This window comes from Rhinatrema bivittatum, chromosome 11 (assembly GCF_901001135.1).
Source record: "Rhinatrema bivittatum chromosome 11, aRhiBiv1.1, whole genome shotgun sequence".
In the NCBI taxonomy this organism is placed as follows: Eukaryota; Metazoa; Chordata; class Amphibia; order Gymnophiona; family Rhinatrematidae; genus Rhinatrema; species Rhinatrema bivittatum.
Window position 1 is genome coordinate 16662230 of NC_042625.1, and position 21777 is coordinate 16684006.

Sequence of the window (21777 nt, forward strand, 5' to 3'; positions counted from 1 at the left end):
CACGTGACCCCCCCCAATACAGCGGCAAATGGCTGCTGTGCCGGGGGCCTCTAGCCCCACCCCACCCCAGACTGCCCCGCCCCCACCCCTTTCCAGAGGCCCCAGGACTTACATGCGTCTCGGGGCTTTACACGCGTATTCAGGCCTTTGAAAATAGGCCCAGCGCGCATGAGGCCACCTACGCGCATAAATCCCCGGGATTTATGCGCGTAAGATTTTTAAAAACTACCCCTAATTGTTTTTAACTAATTTTATGGTTTATTAATAACGTATTTTTGTGTTGTAGCTTGGGAATGATAAGGTATTTTTTTCCATTTATTTTTTATTAGAGATTTCATTAACAAAATGAAATAACAATAAGGAACAAATAAAATAGCTTAGGAAAAAAAATAGAAAACTCTTCAATACAACAAAAACATAATATACATGTTCCAGTCCACGTTAAGAGGGGGAATCAGAAACACATTAATACAAATAATATGAATCAGAGTAAACTACATCTTTTATCCCAAAAAAACATCTACCCAGCTGTCTTATCCCTAATAAAAGTCTGAAGATGTAAAGGATGAGTAAACACAAGTCTTGTCCCTTGAAAGGTAATCAAATGTACATAGGTACATAAGGAATAAAGTAGCACAGAAATAATTCTGCTTTTTAGCTATAGAAATTGCTTCTGACGGGCTTGTGTTACCCTAGAAACATCAGAAGATATTGATTCGCTGGCCACAAAACAGCCTATCTTTATAGATATAAAGTTTGCAAAAAATACGATTTTTATCCTGCTCCAATACAAAAGAAACAAAGAGGGTAGCCCTAGAGAAAATATCGTCAACTGAAGATTCAAGGAAATCTGAAAGGTTGGGACTCTCTACCACTAGAGAGTCCACAACACCTTCTTCTACTGTTGCTACTCCCTTACCTTTAGGAAGGTAATATATATTAGATAACTGAGGGCATTTATTTTCAGGAATAAGCATTATATCTACTAAATACTTTTTAAATAATTCAGTAGCTGAAAGTAATCTTGTCTGAGGAAAATTTAAAAATCTCAAATTTTCCCCCCTAAACTGGTTTTCAAAATTTTCTAGGTGAGCGTGTACTATTATACTATCTTTAATGTGTGCAATATTAGAAACTTGTAACATACTCTGTTGAGATTTCACATTAGAGTGAAATCTAGTGCTTTCAGCCATGAATCCTGCTCTTGTAGTTTGATTCTAGTACCTTTGGTGATTTTAGATAGCTGGGACATTGAAGCAAATAGAGATCAACATGATTAACCACCCGCCAGATGTCCAACAGGCTAATGCCCCTAACATCAGAAGGATCCATAGGTAACTGAAAAAGTCAAAACATCTGGTAAGAGAGCATCCTCTACCAAGGGAAGTGTCTCACTAACCCCAGAAACCTGTAGCAAATTCATGTTCTGAGGTAAATCAACAGTAGAAAGTACATTGCCTACTAACTGAGCATCGGAACCACTCAGCTCACACAAAGCGGGGTCAGCACCCGGCGAGCTGATGTGTGCAAAAGTGGCTATAGCTGCTACTGCTTATAGAGGTGGCAGGTTCAAGCCACAACGATGGTAGGTGGGCATGGGAGGGGAATTGCACCACCGGCTCCTGGCTCTCATCTCAATCATCCTCAGGATGCCTCTGCTCACCGGATGTTATAGGCTGGCCCCAGGAACTCTCTCCGATGTCAGCACCACAGCAATGGTAGATGGGTGGAGGAGGGGATTTGCACCATTGGCTCCCGGCTCTCCTCTCAATCTCCCCGCCAAGCTATTTTTCCTTTAAATTCTTATACCACCAACGGTAAATATTCTTAATTTCAAATTCTTTTTGGGGGGAGTGGGCGAGAGAACCCAGCTGGATTTAGGTTAACTTTATAGCAGGCACGTCTAACCTAGCCCTCTGAGAAGATTCAGCTTAAAGGGTTGAAGGCAGCATGCAGAACTTCTGAAATACTATGGTTTTGCTAAGCAGATGCTTTAAAAGGTGAATTTTAAAAACACATGCATCAATCGAGGAGGGGGGGGGGGTGGGCAAATAAGTCGGGCTCGCGTGTGCCGAGTAGATTTTTAAAGGCCGGCGAGAAATACGTGCATATCTCCCACGGCACGAACATCTCGAAAGTTTTCGAAAAGGGGTGGAGCATGGACATTTAGGGATTTGAACCTGAGATGTGTGCGTGCCGAGGCCCCCTGCCGCGTAATTTTACTTCTGCTATGGATGACGTGTAAGTTACAATGTAAAGAAAACTAGGCAGATCTGTGAGGTTTTAAGGGTCAGGGTTAAATGGGGGGTGGATCTAGAGGACCTGTCTCTTAACTGAGTGAACTGGTGATAAACTGGTAAAACTGGGAGCAGCGTTGGTGCACACCCCTTTTAAAATCCCCCGGTTTACGTGGTAGAAGCAGGATTTGCGAGCCCTTGCGCACGCCCACTTAAAATTTGGCGCAAATGCACGCACAGCCAGACTGTTTCATAACATGCGCGCATATACGCGTGCAAGTTATAAAAAAAAGCTGTGACCCTGGGCGTGGGCCGATGCACGCATGCGCATGTGTGCCCGCGCACCAGTTTCTGTCCCTATGAATAGAAAGAAAAACATTGTAATTATTAAGAATAACCTGATAATGATTTTTAGTAAATTATCACTGGCAATCCTTTGGCACAATTGAACAGAGAAAAGAAATTTGTGAAGAATGAAAACTAATTATGACTAATTATGCAAATACTGGAGTGTGGCCTCTCAAGTGTTGCTGTAGTGCAGCACTTTAATTAGCATTTTAACATTAATTGACACAACCGTGCCCAGCCATGTCTGCTCTGGCTTGTCATGTCGTAGTAAAGAGAAAGTAGGGTGCTGTCAGCATGGAAAAATGTGGAGTTTACAGCGTATAAAGAATCATTAATTCTAAATATAAACCAAAGTTTCTTTATCTGGACAGTCCATTTGAGGCATTTATTTTACCAGACCATCTTGGCATGTCTTCTACACAAATACAGCTTAGAAGTGCTTGGCACCACATCACAGAATACATTCAAGATTTAGAAAGTTATTAATTAGTCTATTCTTTAGTTTAGTCCAGTTTTGACTTGAGAAATTTGAATCCTCAGTAGCCACTGCAGTAGAATGTAAAGCTCAGGGGGAATCTCTTAATATCTAATATTTAAAAAAAAAAAAAAGGATAATCATAATGTCTGATAGTCTCGGCATAGGACAGACATTACCATCCTAATCCATTGTTACCTTGCAGTACCTGAGGTAAAAAAGTAATTTCAAGAAGCGTAGTAGCTACTGTAGTCAGTGGGTATCTGCATGTAAGTGCCAGTAGAGTTCTTTTATGTAGCGTTAACCTCCATAATGAATTCAGTATAATGGGAAAATTAGGAACTGTGACCTACTTCTTTCTTTGCATGGCATGGAAAAGGTTTAAGGCCAGCCCCATCATGCAGGAGGTTAATTTTCACATGGCTAAAATGAGCTAAGTAGATCATTGTTAAAAGCGTAACATGTTTCCCTGCACTATGGAAATGTCTGCTTTCCCCAGCTTACATTCATCTCATCAATCAAATTTGATTTTTTGCTTTCCAACTCTCCTCTCAGAACATTTGGGTTCTTGCAATTCTCCTTTTCCATGGAAAAGTTGACCTGAAAAACCTAATGTGAACAAAATGGAAATCCGTATAAATGAATGGAGAAGCCATAATTTGATACAGTAGCTACATGTTTATTCATTTGGACAGTAATTTTCATACTGGTGCATGGGCACACATTGCTGCGTGTGCGCTGGCGCATGCCCAGGGATGCGGCGATTTTAACATTTGCGCACACATATGTATATGTGCGCATGTTGTAAAATAGCCTGGATGCATGCAATGTGTGCCTAATTTTAAATAGGCACACGTCTAATTGCGCAAATCCTGCTTCTACCGCACAAGTTGGGGAATTTTAAAAGGGGCATGCGTCCATGCCATTGCCAGTTTCTCCAGTTTGTTCACCAGTTCGCTCAGTTAACAGGGCCTCCAACCCCTCCCCGTTGTTACCTCAGACCCTTAAATCTCTCAGGTATGGCTAGTTTTTTTATTTTTTTTAAAACTTTCACCTTGTTTCTAGCAGGAGTAAACTTATGCGGCAGAGGAACTGGGCGCGTGCCCAGGCGAGTATTATTTACACGCACATCTCATGGCCATGCCCTGAAATGCCCAGACCATGCCCACACCCCGCCCCTTTTTGAAAACTTTTGAGATGTGTACGCAGCAGGAGACACGCACGCATCTGGGTGGCTTTTAAAATTCTCTGGGAGCGCCCAAGCCTGAATTGTACTCATATCTCCCGATTTTGGTGCACATTGGGCTTTTAAAATTTACCTCTTAGTTTTCTTATCTGTGTTACCACAATGTGCTCAAGCTAGAGAGCAATTTAAAACATGGGCACATGACACACACACATACAATACAGGATGGCGAAAGACATCAGATTAGTTGACAACATGGCAGTTTATACTGTGGTGCACCTCTCAGTGACACTGTGCCCAGTGCAGGTTATAGACCTGGAAAATGAACATTTACCACCTAAAATAAACTATTGAGATATTTAAATAAAATAAATATGTTATACGCAAAATTCACATATCAAAAACGTTACTTTCTCTAGAATGAAGAAAAGTATTAATATTAAGGGAACTAGGTATCAGTTGGCTAGATTCCTCTATGCCCTGTGCATAGAGGCTAAATATAGTAGTTAGTTGACTGTCCACTCTAATGTGATTACTAGAATCCCGAGGATGTAGATTGGTCGGAATGGGGGAGTATATATATACGCGTGGTGTCCTCTACCCAACTCCATATGCAGATTAACTGGGATAAAATGGACAGGGCCTTATGTACCGACCTAAGTGTCTGCAAATTTTCCAGGAGTAACTTGCTGGGTAGTGTCTCCTTAAAGTTGTGCAGGTACAAAGGTACTTACGTACCATGCCACATACATGTAAGTAGATCTTTGTGAATGTTTTCTTGGGCTTGTTTCATATTTTTGCGTTATAACTGTGGTATGTTCCATTAAGGTTTATTAATCCCCTGCAGAAATACATTGAGGGCATTACCTCTTCAGTGTTCCATAACAATAAGGAAATATTTTAGCAGACACTCTACATTTTAGCTAGGTAATATAGAGTTAAAAAGACCCCAATCTGTAATTTCATGATCTGAGGGGCAGATTTTCATTTATGAGAGTCACATTTGCTGTCCAGTCATAAGAGAACAAAATCATTAAATCCCTTCCAGGCTAACTTGTTTCATTCCAATATATTTTTTATTGCAATTTAAAAATAGAAACACATTTGTAGCTGTTCTTCCTCTAACTTTTAAGATCCCTAAGGTTAACATGTATTTTAGTTGAGTAGTTATCTGGTATTTTTAAGCTGCTGTACTCTAAAGTGGTCATTATGTGTGAGTTTATTGAGCAGAATATTGCAGGTAAACCATTATTCGTGCGTTTAATGGAGAAATTAGTTTAAAAGCCTTTTCACTGTTGAGTTTTCCATTGACAGATTCAATTAACTGAGGCTGGAAGGCTAGCTTAAATATGTTTAATAAATTAATGCTGTTTTATAGCAGTGCAGACAGCATGAATAATGTAATGTGAAATTCTCGCTTATTCAACTTGTTTTGTTGATATAAGAAGGCTGTATGAATATGTATCCCAGAGTGTTTCAACTGTGTCATCATTGAGTATCATATAACTTTTGAGTAATCCTGCTAGTGCTTTGTGTTCTTATTTTCTATTAGATTCACTCTGGTCATCTAGATTTGTATGCTCAACCGTCATGCACAGTGCTCACTAGGACTTGAAGACTCCTTTAAAAAAAAAAAAAAGCATGGCTTGCAGAAAATGTAAACAGGCCCATTATCCTGCACAATAGAAAGCTATTAAGTGCAGAGGACATTTTATTGATACTTAGAGCCCCTCTTTGTAAGAGACCTATTTAATACATAAAAAAATTTGGTTCAGAATAAGATGTCCCACACAGAACTAATGAATCCTACTTTCCAGGATGTACATGTACATCCATTTTGTATTTGTGGATCCAAAATCCCCTGTCAGGATCTGCTTGGATCTCCTGACACGTACTGTGTGCTTATCAACTGACCTTATGTATTTTAGGTGATCATTTCATTTACTGCAGTTTGAGGTTCTGTTATGGTTATTGATGTTTGGGTGGATCCTTGGACACTGAGGCAGCTGACCACGCCCACGGGGGGGCAGTCCCGTGAGGGACCACAGTGTCAGGCTAGATTCTGGACACACAAACACAGATTTGAATCTTTTATTAAACAGTTTTGGAAACCACCACAGGTGGCAGTAGTGAGTAGTGGATGTTGAGCCTGGCTGGGCAGGTCTCCCACAGAATGCTGGAACAGCGAATCCTCTGCTGGCTGTGCTGTAGTGGAAACAGACTGAGAGTTATGAGTACACAATGAGAAGCATTCAGAGTCCCAGGTAGAATTAGGAGAAGTTCCGAGACAGGGAGAGCAGGCCCTCGAGAAGCGAGTACCTGATCCCTTAGAGCAGAGAGACTCAGTTGTATTGTACTCACATAGCTGTAACAGAGATTCCACTAGACGAGAGGTCTGGCACCAGAACAGAGGGCAGGCCCTCGAGGAGCGAGTACCTGGTTCCAGTGAAGCAGTTCTGTGGAACAGATGGTAGTTGTACTCACAGATGGAAACTGTTAGTGAAGTCTTCCAAGTAGAAAGGTTTGAAGATGCAGGCAGCAACTCAGGGAACATGGGCCCTCCAGGAGCAAGTACCTGAAAGAAGCAGAAGAGGCCCTGAGGAGCGGGTACCCCGATAGCAAAACCCAAAGGGTGTAAGAGTTCCAGATAGCGCTGGAGTGGCAGAGCAGCTTCGGTACGGAGAGCAAATCCCATCCGTAGAGTTACCGTTGCTAACACGATGAGCTAGCAAATACTGTAGGCTTAAATATCCGGGCAGCGTGATGTCATATCAGGGGGACGCCTCTGAGGTTCACGCCAATGTGGAAATAAAGATGAGGGCGGCGTGTGCACGCGCACGCCCTAAGGTACCTTGGAGGAGCATGGCGGGAGGCAGCACCAAAGCCGGTCTGGGGATGCCAGAGAGGATGGCAAACAGACACTGCGGCAGCCAGTAGTCCGAGGTGAGCGGGAGGAGCTGCAAGTAGTGAGAGGTCGGCGGGGCAACGCCGTCAAAGACTGACGGTCGCAACAGTACCCCTCTTCAAAGGGTGGACTCCAACTCTTGTACCAGGTTTTGGTTTTTGAGGATGCATCTGGTGAAACTGAAGAAGCATCTCTTTATCCAGGATATTAGCCATCGGCTCCCAAGAATTTTCTTCGGGGCCATAACCTTCCCAAGACAGAAGGTATTCCCAAGTTTTGCCACGTCTTCTTACATCTAGAATAGCTTCAACCTTATATTCAAGGTCTTCTTCTGTGTTGATAGAAGTTGGTTCAGGAGAACTTGGATGAGAACTCACTGAGAATGAGTGGTTTCAGAAGTGAAACATGGAATGCGTTGTGGATTTTCAATACAGGCGGTAGCTTCAGACTGTATGTAATGTTGCCAAGACATTGGATGATTGGAAACGGTCCAACGTAGCGAGGAGCAAATCGAGTGGAGGGTAACTTTAGTCTCAGATGTTTAGTTGATAGCCAGACTTTGTCACCAGGTTGAAACACAGGCGCTTTAGAATGGTGAGCGTCGTAGGACTTCTTTGCTCGATCACCCGCTTTGATTAGCATATCTTTAGTGAGTCCATAATTGATGGATATCATCAGCAGTGGATTGAGCTGCTGGGGACGACACTGAGAGCTACAGTGGAAGTGGCGGTGAAGGTAAACATCCATATACCACTTCAAATGGTGTTGATCCAGTGGATGATGCTGGATGTGAATTAATGGCGAATTCAGCCCATGGTAACAGCTCGGCCCAGTTTCTAGAATTATTATCACTATCCGCTACTCCTCTGGGAACTCTGACCTCTGCTTTCGCCATTCTGTGGCATTTCGAAAGGGCAGACTCCAAGGGAACTCACCCTTGGCCCTCTTGATGATTTGAACTGTGCTGTAACTTGGGGGATGGAGGATCCCCTTGCCCCAGGCTGCGGATTGCCTTGAGCTGCCCTGGCTACTGATGAAAGTAGTAACAACATATCTGTTGAAGATCTCCAGGCACATGTTGGAGTGTAAAGCTAAAAATGAAAGTTCTATTGTTCCCTGGAGCAGATTTTTGGCTGATATTTTGTAGCAATGAAATCTTCTTTGGCTTCCAGTATTTAAATCCATTTTACAGTCATAATACTTGAATTATACCTACATGTAAATTACATGGCATATGTGAAATGTATGCACAGATGCTTTTGGCATGGAAAGGCATGTGAGAGCATAGGAAAATGAAGAAGGAATATTATTACTTGTAGTAGTAGTAATAGCAGCAATAGCGTCGTTAGAAACATAGAAACATAGAAATGACGGCAGAAGAAGACCAAATGGCCCATCCAGTCTGCCCAGCAAGCTTCACACACTTTTTTCTCTCATACTTATCTGTTTTTCTTAGCTCTTGGTTCTATTTCCTTTCCACCCCCACCATTAATGTAGAAAGCAGTGATGGAGCTGCATCCAAGTGAATATCTAGCTGATAAGTTAGGGGTAGTAGGGGTAGTAACCGCCGCAATAAGCAAGCTACACCCATGCTTATTTGTTTTACTCAGACTATGTTATACAGCCCTTATTGGTTGTTTATCTTCTCCCCTGCCGTTGAAGCAGGGAGCTATGCTGGATATGCTTGAGGTATCAGTTTATTCTTCTCCCATGCTGTTGAAGCAGAGAGCCATGCTGGATATGCATCGAAAGTGAAGTATCAGGCACATTTGGTTTGGGGTAGTAACCGCAGTAACAAGCCAGCTACTCCCCGCTTTGTGAGTGTGAACCCTTTTTTCTTCTCCCCTGCCGTTGAAGCAGGGAGCTATGCTGGATATGCGTGAAGTATCAGTTTTTTCTTCTCCCTTAGTATAGTTGGATTGTATATGGCTGGTAGGCAGAAGAAAGCAAAATGATTTGTCTAAAGGTCTGATACTAGAAGCAGAATTGCCGGTGACTAATGCCATTTGGCTAACTGTTCCTCTTTATGGGTACTTGCAACAGAAATTACTTACAACAGCAGTTTATAGGCTAAGAAATGAAAATCAGCCGTCTTGTTACTTTTACATTTATTTCATTGCTTAAGGTTAATTATTATTATTATTATTTTTTTTTTTTAGAAAAGAACTTTCTGAGTTGTCAATTCAGAGTATTCCAAAGTTATTACTGAATGCATGTATCAACTCCATTTTAAATATACAGTGTGTTATTATGCTACTTTTTTATGCTTCTGGAAATTTGACTAAGTTACAATTAAACTATCAAGAAGGAGACATTTACATTATCTCTTCCTTGGCAAACCATGAAATGAAGGCCATATTATTAGGACTCCATGATGAGATATAAAAAGCCTTAATTCTGAGAGGGCAAATTGTTACCCCAGTAAGATGCATGCTGCATAGCCTGGGGAACTGAGATACCATATGACAGAGTTGTAACCTGATCCTGCGGTGCCAGAAATAGCAATGCTGCAGAAGTTAATTCACTAACCACTACTCTCATACCTCTCTACTTCCAGAGAAATGGCTTGTGCTGTCGTCTGAGTTTCCCCAATAGCTATATTATATTTATATGTACTATTTCTCCCCTACTTAGGTCAAATTTGCGATCAATATTCCATTAGCACAATGCCTCATTACAATAATGCTCTATTCATATATAGATTAAAACAGCTTGGAAACAGAATATGATGGTGAAGAATGTGGAGCCCAATTTAATTCCTGTTGCACTGCCATGGTCTCCAAATTAATCTTTGTCTTCTCTTACATCACTAAGGATTTTTTGTGCTTATCCCATGCCTTCTTGAATTTTGTTCTTTCCTCTCCTGGGAGGCCCATCCTTTCTGTGAAGAAATATTTTCTGATGCTACTCTTGAATCTGTCTCCTCTGAGCCTCGTATCCTGACCATTTGTTCCTATCCACTGATAAAGTAGTGTGATTGCGATGCTAACCCACCTGAATACGAGGAAATAAAAGTCAATAAACAAAAAATATAATGCGATGCCTTTTCATTGGACTAATGGTACTGTTTCTTGACAAGCTTTCTGGAGCTTCATCAGGTCAAAAGAAAATAAGCAGGTGAAAGCTTTGATCTGAAGAAGGGTGTGCTAGCCCCAAAAACTATTGAAGAAATGTATTAAATTAGTCCAATAAAAAGGTTTATTGATCTTTATCTGCACTCTTTCGACTGAAAAATGCCTGTTTTTTTGTGCATTATATCTTTGTGGTATTTGAATGGCTGTAACTTGGATGAAGTATACTTTGCTGATATTTTTAATAAGCAATGATGCCCACTGGAGTAGGCTTTTGCTGTTAATGACTCAGCTGGATGAGGTGAGGCAGCCAAAGCATAAATCCATGGTAAACATATACTACATAGAACGCTAATTTTATCACTAGGTTTAAGAAATAGTTGAATTGATTCAGGTGTTGCAGTGCGAAGGGAACTTCTTCTTCGAATGCAGTTGCATTCTATGGGGCGGATTTTAAGAGCCCTGCTCGCCTAAATCCGCCCAAAACCGGGCGGATTTAGGCGAGCAGGGCCCTGCGCGCTGGGAAGCCTATTTTACATAGGCTTACCGGCACGCGCAGAGCCCCGGGACTCGCGTAAGTCCCGGGGTTCTCCGAGGGGGGCGTGTCGGGGGCGTGTCGGGGGCGGGCCCGGTCGTCGCGGCATTTCGGGGGCGTGTCGGCAGCGTTTTGGGGGCGGGTATGGGGGCGTGGCTATGGCCCTGGGCGGTCCGGAGGCATGGCCGCGCCCTCCGTACCCGCCCCCAGGTCGCGGCCCGGCGCGCAAGAGGCCCGCTGGCGCGCGGGGATTTACGCCTCCCGGAGGGAGGCGTAAATCCCCCGACAAAGGTAAGGGGGGGGTTTAGACAGGGCCGGGCGGGTGGGTTAGGTAGGGGAAGGGAGGGGAAGGTGAGGGGAGGGCGTTAGAGGATTCCCTCCAAGGCCGCTCCGATTTCGGAGCGGCCTTGGAGGGAACGGGGGTAGGCTGTGCGGCTCGGCGCGCGCCGGCTATACAAAATCCATAGCCTTGCGCGCACCGATCCAGGTTTTTAGCAGATATGCGCGGCTCCGCGCGTATCTACTAAAATCCAGCGTACTTTTGTTTGCGCCTGGAGCGCAAACAAAAGTAGGCTATTCGCGCTCCTTTTAAAATCCGCCCCTATGTGTTTGGATTTATTTGTCATAAATCTGCCAAAATGGGATCTAATTCCATGTAGGGGTAAGTTTTCCCAAGCTTGATTGGGACCTACATACATAAAATAATGAATTACATGTCTGTGCTGGTTGAATGCTCTTAAGTGGATTTTCTGCGAAGTAAAACTATGTGCCTAAATTCATAGTGCACATAAATGTGGCTACATAAGAGGGAGGTGTTTCAGGGGCTTGTTATGAATCTGTGCACATAGCTTAAATTTTCCAAAAATATGCATGTCAGTGGTTGTCCCTGCTGAGTTTCAGACTCACAACTTGTGGTCCTTGTTAGGGATGAGCTGCCATTTTAAAATGACATAAAAACGTTAACAATATTTGTTATATTATTTTGTGGTGTTTCCCCATTCAAAACGACATAAAATCTGAATGAAATATCATTTATGTTGTTTATGTTGTTTTAGTGCATGCTATTCAAAAAATAGCACACATCGTAAAAATTAGTGCACACTGCAAAAAAAAAAAAAGGCATGCACCAAAACTGAAACAAAATGGTAAAATGGAACAAAAACCAAAATAATTTTGTTTCCATGCACATCCTGGTCCTTGCTTACACACCAAAGTACAAAGGAAGCTCAGTATGTCATGAATGACAGACAAACTCATACTCTCTTCCTAGTATCCTTGGGTGATACTTTTAGGACTTCTGCTTAGAAGCCACAAGAAATTCTGGTATGCCTTACCCTTTTTTTCCTGAATTCCTGATACATTCCTGATAAAACCTATTTATCAATTCCACTGATTTGGGGAAGTGGAAGCCCAAACAGACACCCCGTGTGCTCTGTGCCTGTCGTCTCCTTCATGGAGTGCTTGATTGCAAGTACAGTGGACCCTTGACTTACGAACTCAATTGGTTCCAGAGGGCTGGTTGTAACTCAAGTTGATTGTAAGTCAAGACTATTTTTTCCATAGAAAATAATGGAAATACCCATAGGGGCTGATTTTAAATTTTGCGCGCGGGGGTACATTTGTGAGCGCTACCCGGCGAGCACAAATGTACACCCGATTTTGTAACATGCGCGCGCTGCTGCACACGCATGTTACAAAATCCAGGGTCAGCACGCGCAAGGGGGTGCACACTTGTGCACCTTGCATGTACCGAGCCCTAGGGGAGGCCCGATGGCTTTCCCCATTCCCTTGGAGGGAACTTTTTTTTTGTCCCCCCCCCACCTTTTCCTCCCTTCCCCTATCTATCCCACCCCCCAGCCCTACCTAAATCCCCCCCTACCTTGTTTCGTAGAATTACTCCTGCCTCTGGCAGGCGTAACTTGCGTGCGCTGCCGGTGCGCCAGACCCCAACACAGGCCGCTGTGTAGGGGCACTCGGCCACGCCTCCGGACCACGGCCCCACCCCCCATTTTCCGTAGCCCCAGGACATACACACGTCCCGGGGCTTGCGCGCGCCACCGAGCCTATGCAAAATAGGCTCAGTGCGCGCAGGGATAGGTTTGCGGGGGTTACGCATGTAACCCTTTGAAAATCTACCCCATAATGCGTACCAAACCTTCCAAAAGCACCCCTTACCTAACCAGTTCTATAATAAAAAATGGTTGTATAATGTCTGTAATTACCAGAAACACCAATAATTTGCTAGTGTACTCACCATTTTATAAAAGTTATAAAATGTGCCTAGCCTGCCAGAAACAACAATTTTACCTCCTCCACCAGTTCCTTTATGATATCTGCATATGGGCTCTCTACCTGGGTAACATCAAGCTAGGTTGAGAGAACATTGCACAAATCTCATCTTTGGGTGAGTTTCCTCACTCTGAAGGTCATCAAATCTTCACAAGAGAGCACTGTTCTGTTTGTACGTCACATCCTGCATGTCAAAGTGGCCCCTAATCCCTACACTAATACCTACACCTCACCTCGAGTAGCTAGGTGGGCCTCATATAGAGGTATAAATACCTACCTAGTATGAGGGCATTATGCTAGTCTCTCTCTCTCTCTCTCTCTCTCTCTCCCCCTAACTTGAATATTGGTTGTAACTCAAGGGCCCACTTTGGTTTGGCTTGGCACAAAAAGAAAGAAAGCAGTTATTCCATGTAAAATAACAGCAACCATTGTATCCTGAGCAGATGATTGATTTGTTACTTTTTTTTAAATGAATAAAAAAAAAACTGGGCCAGGATACAAGTGGGATTTTCTTGGTGTCCATGTCAGTTCTGTATGCTAATGAGAGATTCTCATTGGGATTTTGGCACATTTAGAAACAAGAAGTAAAAGAAACCCTCTGAAGCTTTTACTTTTTTTTGAGAATGATAAAGTTCAACCATCACTCTTCACCTTTGGAGTTGTTTTTGTTTTTCAGTAAGAATGTCTGAAGATGGAAGTAGAGGACTTCTCAATGACAGAGCTGTCTGTCCAATAAAAAGATTAAAACATTTTTAAGAGCAAGCAGAATACTTTATAATTCTGTATTCAAGCAATAGGGCTCTAAATTACAGTCCACTAAGAACCAGTAGAGACAGTTAAGTGTCTGAGTTGTATGATCCACAACACTCATTTAGGCTTATAATAGCTTAAAATGTACAAGTTGGGTCCAGGATATATAGTATGGGGACCTGTGGCAGGGTATTATTAGAGATTCTGGGATATACATGTTTTAAAATCTTTTTGATTATAAGCATTTTGCATGCATACTATCAACAGACATCAGCAGGACTTTTTCTGACCTTTCTTGTCTTAAAACACAGGAAAGGTGAAGGGTTGTGGGGCAAAAGTGGCAACCTGGGACTGAGGCATGACAGGATCTCCATGAAGTGAGCGCTGCTCAGAGCATTGAGACCATGTATGGCTGGTGAGTCACAGAGAGAGAGAGAATGAGTAGGCTGGATGGATCCAAGTCATCTTTGTCCACTAACGTTGTCCTTATTTCTAAACACTTACATATATGAGGTTGGATTTGTGAGACTCAGGCAGCTTTTCCAGCATTGTGTAGAGTCTAAATCTGGCATTTATAAATACAAAATTCAAGTTCAGTTTCAATTTCCAGGAGGCATGGGGGCCAGCAGAGGCCTGCAACACCTACTGTCTAGGTCCATTTGTTACCAGAAATAAGTTAGATACTGGGGACTTACAGCTGCCAGCTAATACCTGTTATATTGGGTGATCTCCAAGAAATGTCTGTAGTTCCACAAACTAAGCTCATGGATAAAATTATTCTTCTAGCTTAGATATGGAAGAAGTCCCCAGCTTTGTACGTGCAAATTTGCTGTAAAAAAATCCATTTGAGATAAGAACATAAGAAATGCTATTCTGGGTGAGACCAAGGGTCCATCAAGCCCAGCATCCTGTTTCCAACAGTGGCCAATTCAGGCCACAAGAACCTGGCAAGTACCCAAGCATTAGATAGATCACAAGCTACTATTGCTTATTAATTACTGTAATAGCAGTTTATGGATTTAACCTCTAGGAAGTTATCCAAACCTTTTTAAACCCAGTAACACTAACTGCTGAAACCACATCCCCTAGTAATGAATTCCAGAGCTTAACTATGCACAGAGTGAAAAAGAATTTTCTTTGATTCGTTTTAAATGAGCTACTTGCTAACTTCATGGAGTGCCCCCTGGTTCTTCTATTACCTGAGAGAGTAAATAACCAATTTACATTAACTTGTTCAAGTCCTTTCATGATTTTGTAGACTTCTATCATATCCCCCCCTCAGTCGTCTCTTCTCCAAACTGAACAGCCCTAACTTCTTTAGCCTTTCCTCATAGAGCAGCCATTCCATCCCCTTTATCATTTTGGTCGCCCTTCTCTGTACTTTCTCCAGTGCAACTATATCCTTTTTGAGATGCGGTGACCGGAATTGCACACAGTATTCAAGGTGCGGCCTCACCATGGAGCGATACAGAGACATTATGACATCCTCATCCTCCATTTTAATTTCCATTCCCTTCCTAATAATTCCTAACATTTTGCTTTTTTGATCGCCACAACACACTGGGCAGTATTTTAGCTTCCTATTGATAGAAGAGAAGATAGTAAAACCAGTTGTTCTATAATGTCGTAAGTCATTATTTAATCATAAAGGGGTAGATTTTCAAAGGGGTACGCGCGTACCCCCTGAAAACCTACCCCAAATCCCCCCTGCGCGCGCCGAGCCTATTTTGCATAGGCTCGGCGGCGCGCAAGTCCCGGGGCTTGCTTGGAGGGGCGTGTCGGGGGCGTGCCATGAGCAACGCGGCGTTTCGGGGGCGGGCCGCGAGTGACGCGGCATTTCGGGGGTGGGCCCAGGGGCGTGGCGCCGGCCCGGGGGCGTGGTCGAGGCCTCCGGACCAGCCCCCGGGTCGGGTGATGGCGCACCAGCAGCCCGCTGGCGCGCGCAGATTTACACCTGCTTTCCGCAGGCGTAAATCTGCCAACAAAGGTAGGGGCCTCCCTCCGAGGCCGCTCCGATTTCGGAGCGGCCTCGGAGGGAACAGGCAGCGCGCGCTGGGCTCGGCGCGTGCAGGTTGCACAAATGTGCACCCCCTTGCGCGCGCCGACCCCAGATTTTATAAGATATGCGCGGCTACGCGCGTATCTTATAAAATCCAGCGTACTTTTGTTCGTGCCTGGTGCACGAACAAAAGTACGCCCGTGCGTACATTTATAAAATCTACCCCAAATTGTTCAGTTTTTGTGATTCATTCATTCCTTTAATGGATTTCAGGTTAGTATTGTGCCATATAATATACCACCCGCAATATCCTTTTCTGTTTAAGCTGAATACATTTGCTGTTGACTTTTAATCTGAGAAAAATCCTGTTATCATTCAGGGATTTGGCATCTTTATCTAGTTTGTAAATACTTGAACCTTCGTGATAAATGTAATGTACTGTTCCTGGCTTGTTTCTTCCCATGCACAAGGACAGGATGTCTGTTTATATCTGCTATCTTGAACTTTTAAGAAAGGGCTTCCTTTATTTTGTCCTTTTATTTTTGATTTGATGGCTTCAGTGAGTGTGGAAGGTGCCAATGTAGATCACCGAAATATTTCCGTTCACCTGCATTACAGGATATACAATGAATATGGGTAGAGCATTCATTTTATTTACAACCTAACCCAGGGTCCCAGTCCCTGTGCAGGTGTCACCAATATGGGGATACTTGTGTCCCAAAAACTTAGAGAAATTCAGCGTTGGATAATTATTATGTTGATATAATAAAAGTTATCACAACCTGCAAAGAATAGTTTTCCCCAGGACTGATATGGTTACTAGAACTCCAAACTCAATTATAAATTCATTTCAAACTCATTTGAAGGACAGTCAATTAAGAACATATACACATTTATTTTCAATAGTCTTATAATTATTAGGTCTTAGCAAATATATGTTTTATGTGCCAGTGTCTTTCAAGACACCTTTTTAGACTAGCAAATGATGAGAAGGATGGTTGCTCTTGAGCGTGAAATGTGGATTATTTTAAGCATCGTGTTTGATGCCTTTTGTGGGTTGGAGGTGGGATGGGAAGTGGAAGAGTAGTTCCCTACTCTTTTGCTGAAGAGGAATGGAAGATCATCATCAGCATATTAACATTGTTTTAAACTTGGGTAGGGGGATTGAACCAGAGAGGCTCCAAGATTTCTTTATATTTTTTTTTGGGGGAGGGGAGGTTAGGCCACTGCTGACTTGTGCTTTTTTTTTTTTTTTTTTTAACTTACTCGGCTGTATTCTGAATATAGCTGGGTAGCATTAAAGTTATCTGGGTAGGTGATTGTTTTTTGTCTAATCGATTGTTTTATTTACTGTTTTAAAGTTGTCATATTTATGTGTTTGTGTCTGTTTTTATGTTATCTGCATCAAACAATGTTTCTGGAGGTTGAGGAATATAAGCTTGTTTAAAGAAATAAAAATAAATAAAATGTACCAAAGTATATTTAGCCAAGTTGAGTAGGACACTTCTCCCATTGAGTATTCAGCTAATCAACTGGATAACTTCACCCAGATAACGTTGTCACTCGCTGGCCTATTGAATATGGACCTTTTTACCTTTCTTCTCTGAAGTAGGTTTATGAGTGTTTACCCCCTTAAAGAATTTTGGAGTCCTATTCAACATGTGAAATTGAGTCACCAGTTTCTCAAAAAATTAGCATAACACTTGCCTACAGAGGAAATCTTTGTTTTCTTTACACGCATGCAATGCAAATCAAAGTGTGATGCCATCAGTAGTGCTGTTACAATCAAGCAGTTCAGCTTTGCCACATGTTGGGAAAATCACTTTGCTGATATTTCTCTGGCATATTTTAGAGAATTCTGTTTAATTTTTCACATAACTTTCTGGTAAAATATTGGGAACTGATATTTAACAAACAAAGGGCTAGCTTTAAACAAGAGAGCCTCACACCACAGAATATTAAGCAAGGCAGCCTGGCTGGGTCCGAAGCTGCAGTGTGCAACATAGTGCTGGGCCCAACCTCCGACTGCCTCAGATTTCTGAATGATTGCTGGTGGTGGCAGTGTTAGTATTGGTGTGGGGGTAGGGGGCAGAGTGGGCAGTATAAAGGGAGTATAGGAAGGTTCCATGAGGCGTTATCAAGGGGAGGGCGTGGCCTTTCTGGGCTTGAATCAAGGGGAGGGCTTGGCCTTGCAGAGAATAAGAGGGAGGGAGCATGAGGCTTCTTCCTTTTGCTGCTCTGTGGTGTTCTGTATACTATATCTATCCGGGCTATGCAGCACTATCCAGGATTAGTTGAATGATACCAATGTCCTTGCATAACAAAAGGATGCAGTCTAATTTTCAGCACAGGAAATTAACAGAAGTGCTCAAGGTTGCACAGTGGGTGGTAGAAAGGAAAATGAATGGAAGTCTTCAGGTTTGCCCTGAGCCACTGTGCTGCGTTACATTATTCATGTGTAGGGTGCCTCATAGATCTCATTTATTAGCTTGCGGGGACGCAATCCTAGAGGTTCAGTTCATAGTACTGACTGAGTACACATCTTCTTGTTGGGGTATGACAGTTTGAAATCCATTATGCATTTGCACCATCTCCTTTATTCTAGAAATAATCTTCAAGGCTAATTAAACAGATAGATATCTATATGAAAAAGGGGAAAGTTATCAAGACGATGCATTCAGTAGCCTTTAGAGGTGGAAAAGAGATAGGAAAAATAAGAATAGTTTGACTACTTCAAAACATTTTCACTAATTTGATGGTTCTAGTTCTTTAGTTGATAAGTTTGGGGAGAAGTCATTCTCAAACACCCTGAATAGGCTGAAGACTGCAGGTGCTTTTTACCAGCAGACTTCAACCCAAATTTTCAAAGCAGTTGTATGTGCATAAATCCACTTTGAAAATTTGCCAGTGTGTGCCACTATATAGACACAAAGTTTACTTTGTGCATGCATATTTACGCACATACTTTCAACAATGTTCTGCCTCTACTCCAACTCCCCCCTCCCATTGCCTCTTTGTAGTGTGCACAAAATGGCTTTTATGTGCACTTTTACATGCTCAACCTCCTCAGGCAGATTTCAAAAGGCCATTTATGCACATAAAACCAGGGTTTATATGCATAAATTCTTTTAAAAATTACTGCTGTAATATATTTTTTATAACCTGGCACATACAGCCTAAATTTTTGTGACCAATGTTCTCCATGATCTCACAGTCTCCAGTTAATACTGCTGTAAGAAGATGCTCTATAGAGACAAAAATATGCAAGTCTGGTTTAGATGTGGAACAATTTTCAAACTGTGTGCAGAAGTGTAAAACAAGGTTTACTTATGCATGCAGACCTGCCCATGTTGTTTGTGTGGGTTATTTTTCCAGTGCATGTGTGCATATTTGTGTAACTGCGCATACCTGTATTAAGTGCTAACCCACCCCCAGGAATGCCTCTTCTCTGGGCACTACACTCCTGTTTTTATGTGCAGAGAGGGTAGGCAATTTTCAGAATCTACTACCATGCCGTGATAAGTGGTGTGGAAGTGAGCCTTTGGTGCTGTAGCATAGTTGATGCTGCCTCGTAGGCAACTCTACATGGCCTTCACTGGCGAGCGCGCCCTGAAGTGGGACAGGCTGGAGTTTCATCTATAACAGCTGCCTCCCCCATAGTTTAATCCCTTGGGATCTGGCAGCCAGCAGGACTTAGGTAGAGAGAACAAGAGTCCAAGAGCATGCTGGGGTCAGGAAATGCAGTAGACTAGAGATACTGGAGACAGGTGGCAGACAAGTGGAGACAGGTCCAATGCAAGAGATCAGGTCCAGGTGGCAGGCAAACAAAGTCAATATCAGGAGATCAGGTCAGGGGTGGATGAGAGTCACTGGATGAGACTGGGATGAGGAGATACGGCTGGGCAAGGCAAGGCTGGACGAGATAGGCTGGGCAAGCTGAGGCTGGACACAGGAATAGAGAAAACTACTAAGGCACAGGAAAAACAGCAAGAGCAACATACATTTCACTAGGCAGGAGGCCCGTTGCTGAGGCGTCATCAAAGGGCGCTGAGGGCCCTTTAAGTATTAGCGCGCAGACAGCTTTGGGAGGAGTTTAATTATGGCAACATCTAGGCCTCATTGGCACTGTCAGCAGTGTTCATCTGTGGGTGGTGTCCTCATCGCGGGAAGAGATTGTCAGCCTTTAGGGTGAGTGCAGTGGCTCATGGGGCCAACCCATGAGCCACCAAAAGTAACTCATGTAAAACAACTGTTTTACTTAGGGAAATACCTTTACAAATTGCCCAGTATGACAGAAAGTTGTTGTCATCTAATGGCTATTTGATCTTCACTGATCCCGATAAAATATGTTAATTGTCTTGGACCTGTTTGCAGTAGAATGGGGTCAGTGGTACTGAGATGTGTAACTGAGATTGGCTGACAGTGCACATTGACAGCCCCTGTAATTGACTTGAATGGAACATCTTTCCAGCAGAGATTTGGTAAGGAAGAGTGAGAGAAATCTGCCCTATCACTTCTGTACCTATCCTATAGATCAAAAACATATGATGCTGTCGATCTGGCACCTTTTATGAGCCCAACAAGTTTACTGTAAGAATAATTGAAAGAGTAAGTAAATGTGGTATTGAACAGGGATTTTATTTTGAAATCCCTGCAGGTATTTTGTCCCTTGTACTTTTGCCTCAGCAAAGTAAACGATTACACAAATACCCCTGTGCCCTGCTGGTCCCTGGATATTCTGTGGGGAACTGAAAAATTAGCCCCCTGTGGTGTTTGAGATTTCGTGTGGAACAAAGCAAGCATCTGAATTCCAGAAGGCTAAGAAATCAGGCTCCCGGCACAGCAGCCATATTAGCCGCTGTGACAGGGATTGCAGGGCTGATGTAAGTTTTGAAACAAAAAGAAAACACGTGCATGTTATAAAATTGGGCGTACATGTGTGCGCGCCACACGCGCTGCTTTTAAAATCTACCCCATTATCCTTTCTAAATCTGTTTGTAAGTTTGAACATTTCCAAAACTTTACCTGAAATTGTTGGTTTATTACTTCAGGAAATTTAAACCCCCAAAGAGCTCCAGTGTTTAATACTAGCTGTTGAAAATTATTTCAGTATTAGCGAAAAGTGCCAGGGGTTGCTTGGATAATCTGGTCTTTAACAGCCTATGCAGGTGTGTGGGGGGGCCTGTACCTGTGTGTGTGTCTCAGTGTGTATGCCTCTGCCTGTCTGTATGGTTGCCTACATGAGATAAGTGGCGTGAGTGTGAGCCCCCTAGTGCTGTGGTGTAGTTGACACAGCCTCGTAGGCGAACCTACAAGTCCTGTACCAACAGCTGGTAAATGCTGCAGCTTCACCCTTATATAGTCAGGGCCTGTTGATGGCATCAAAGGGTGCCTCAGGGCTTTTCCCTCCTCGGACCCTTTAAGAATCAAGGGATACATCTAGGGAGGCCCCCAGGGAGGGAAGGAGCATGGTGGCATTGAGTCGGTATTGGAATTGTATTGGGAGCTGGGACCGTTGGTGAGTGTGGCCGGTCAGGGGTTTACCCAGCGGCTGGCCAAACAGAATACCACATGTGGGAGGGAATGGGGAGTCTGTGTTTGTTCCTGTTTGTGCATATCTGCCTGTGCTTATCGGGGGGGGGGGGGGGGGGGGGTCCTTCTCCTCTCTGTGTGTGTGTGTGTGTGTATGCTTGCACAAGCCTGTGCATGTGGGAGCCTTTGTGTGCTTTTATGAGCTTGTATGTGCTGAGTACTTGAGTGCGCCTCTGCATGCTAATGTGAGCTTACATGTGCACATTTGTGCATGCTTGCTTGTGGGAGCCTATGTGTGCTTATCCCTGCCTGTCTGCATGTGTGGGAGCGTGAGAGTCTGGTCATCACAGACAATATGACCAACATGACTGACTCAACCCACTGACTGACTGACATAAGCCTTTTTATACATCTATATATAAATGGAGAGAGAGAGAGATTAATTTTAGA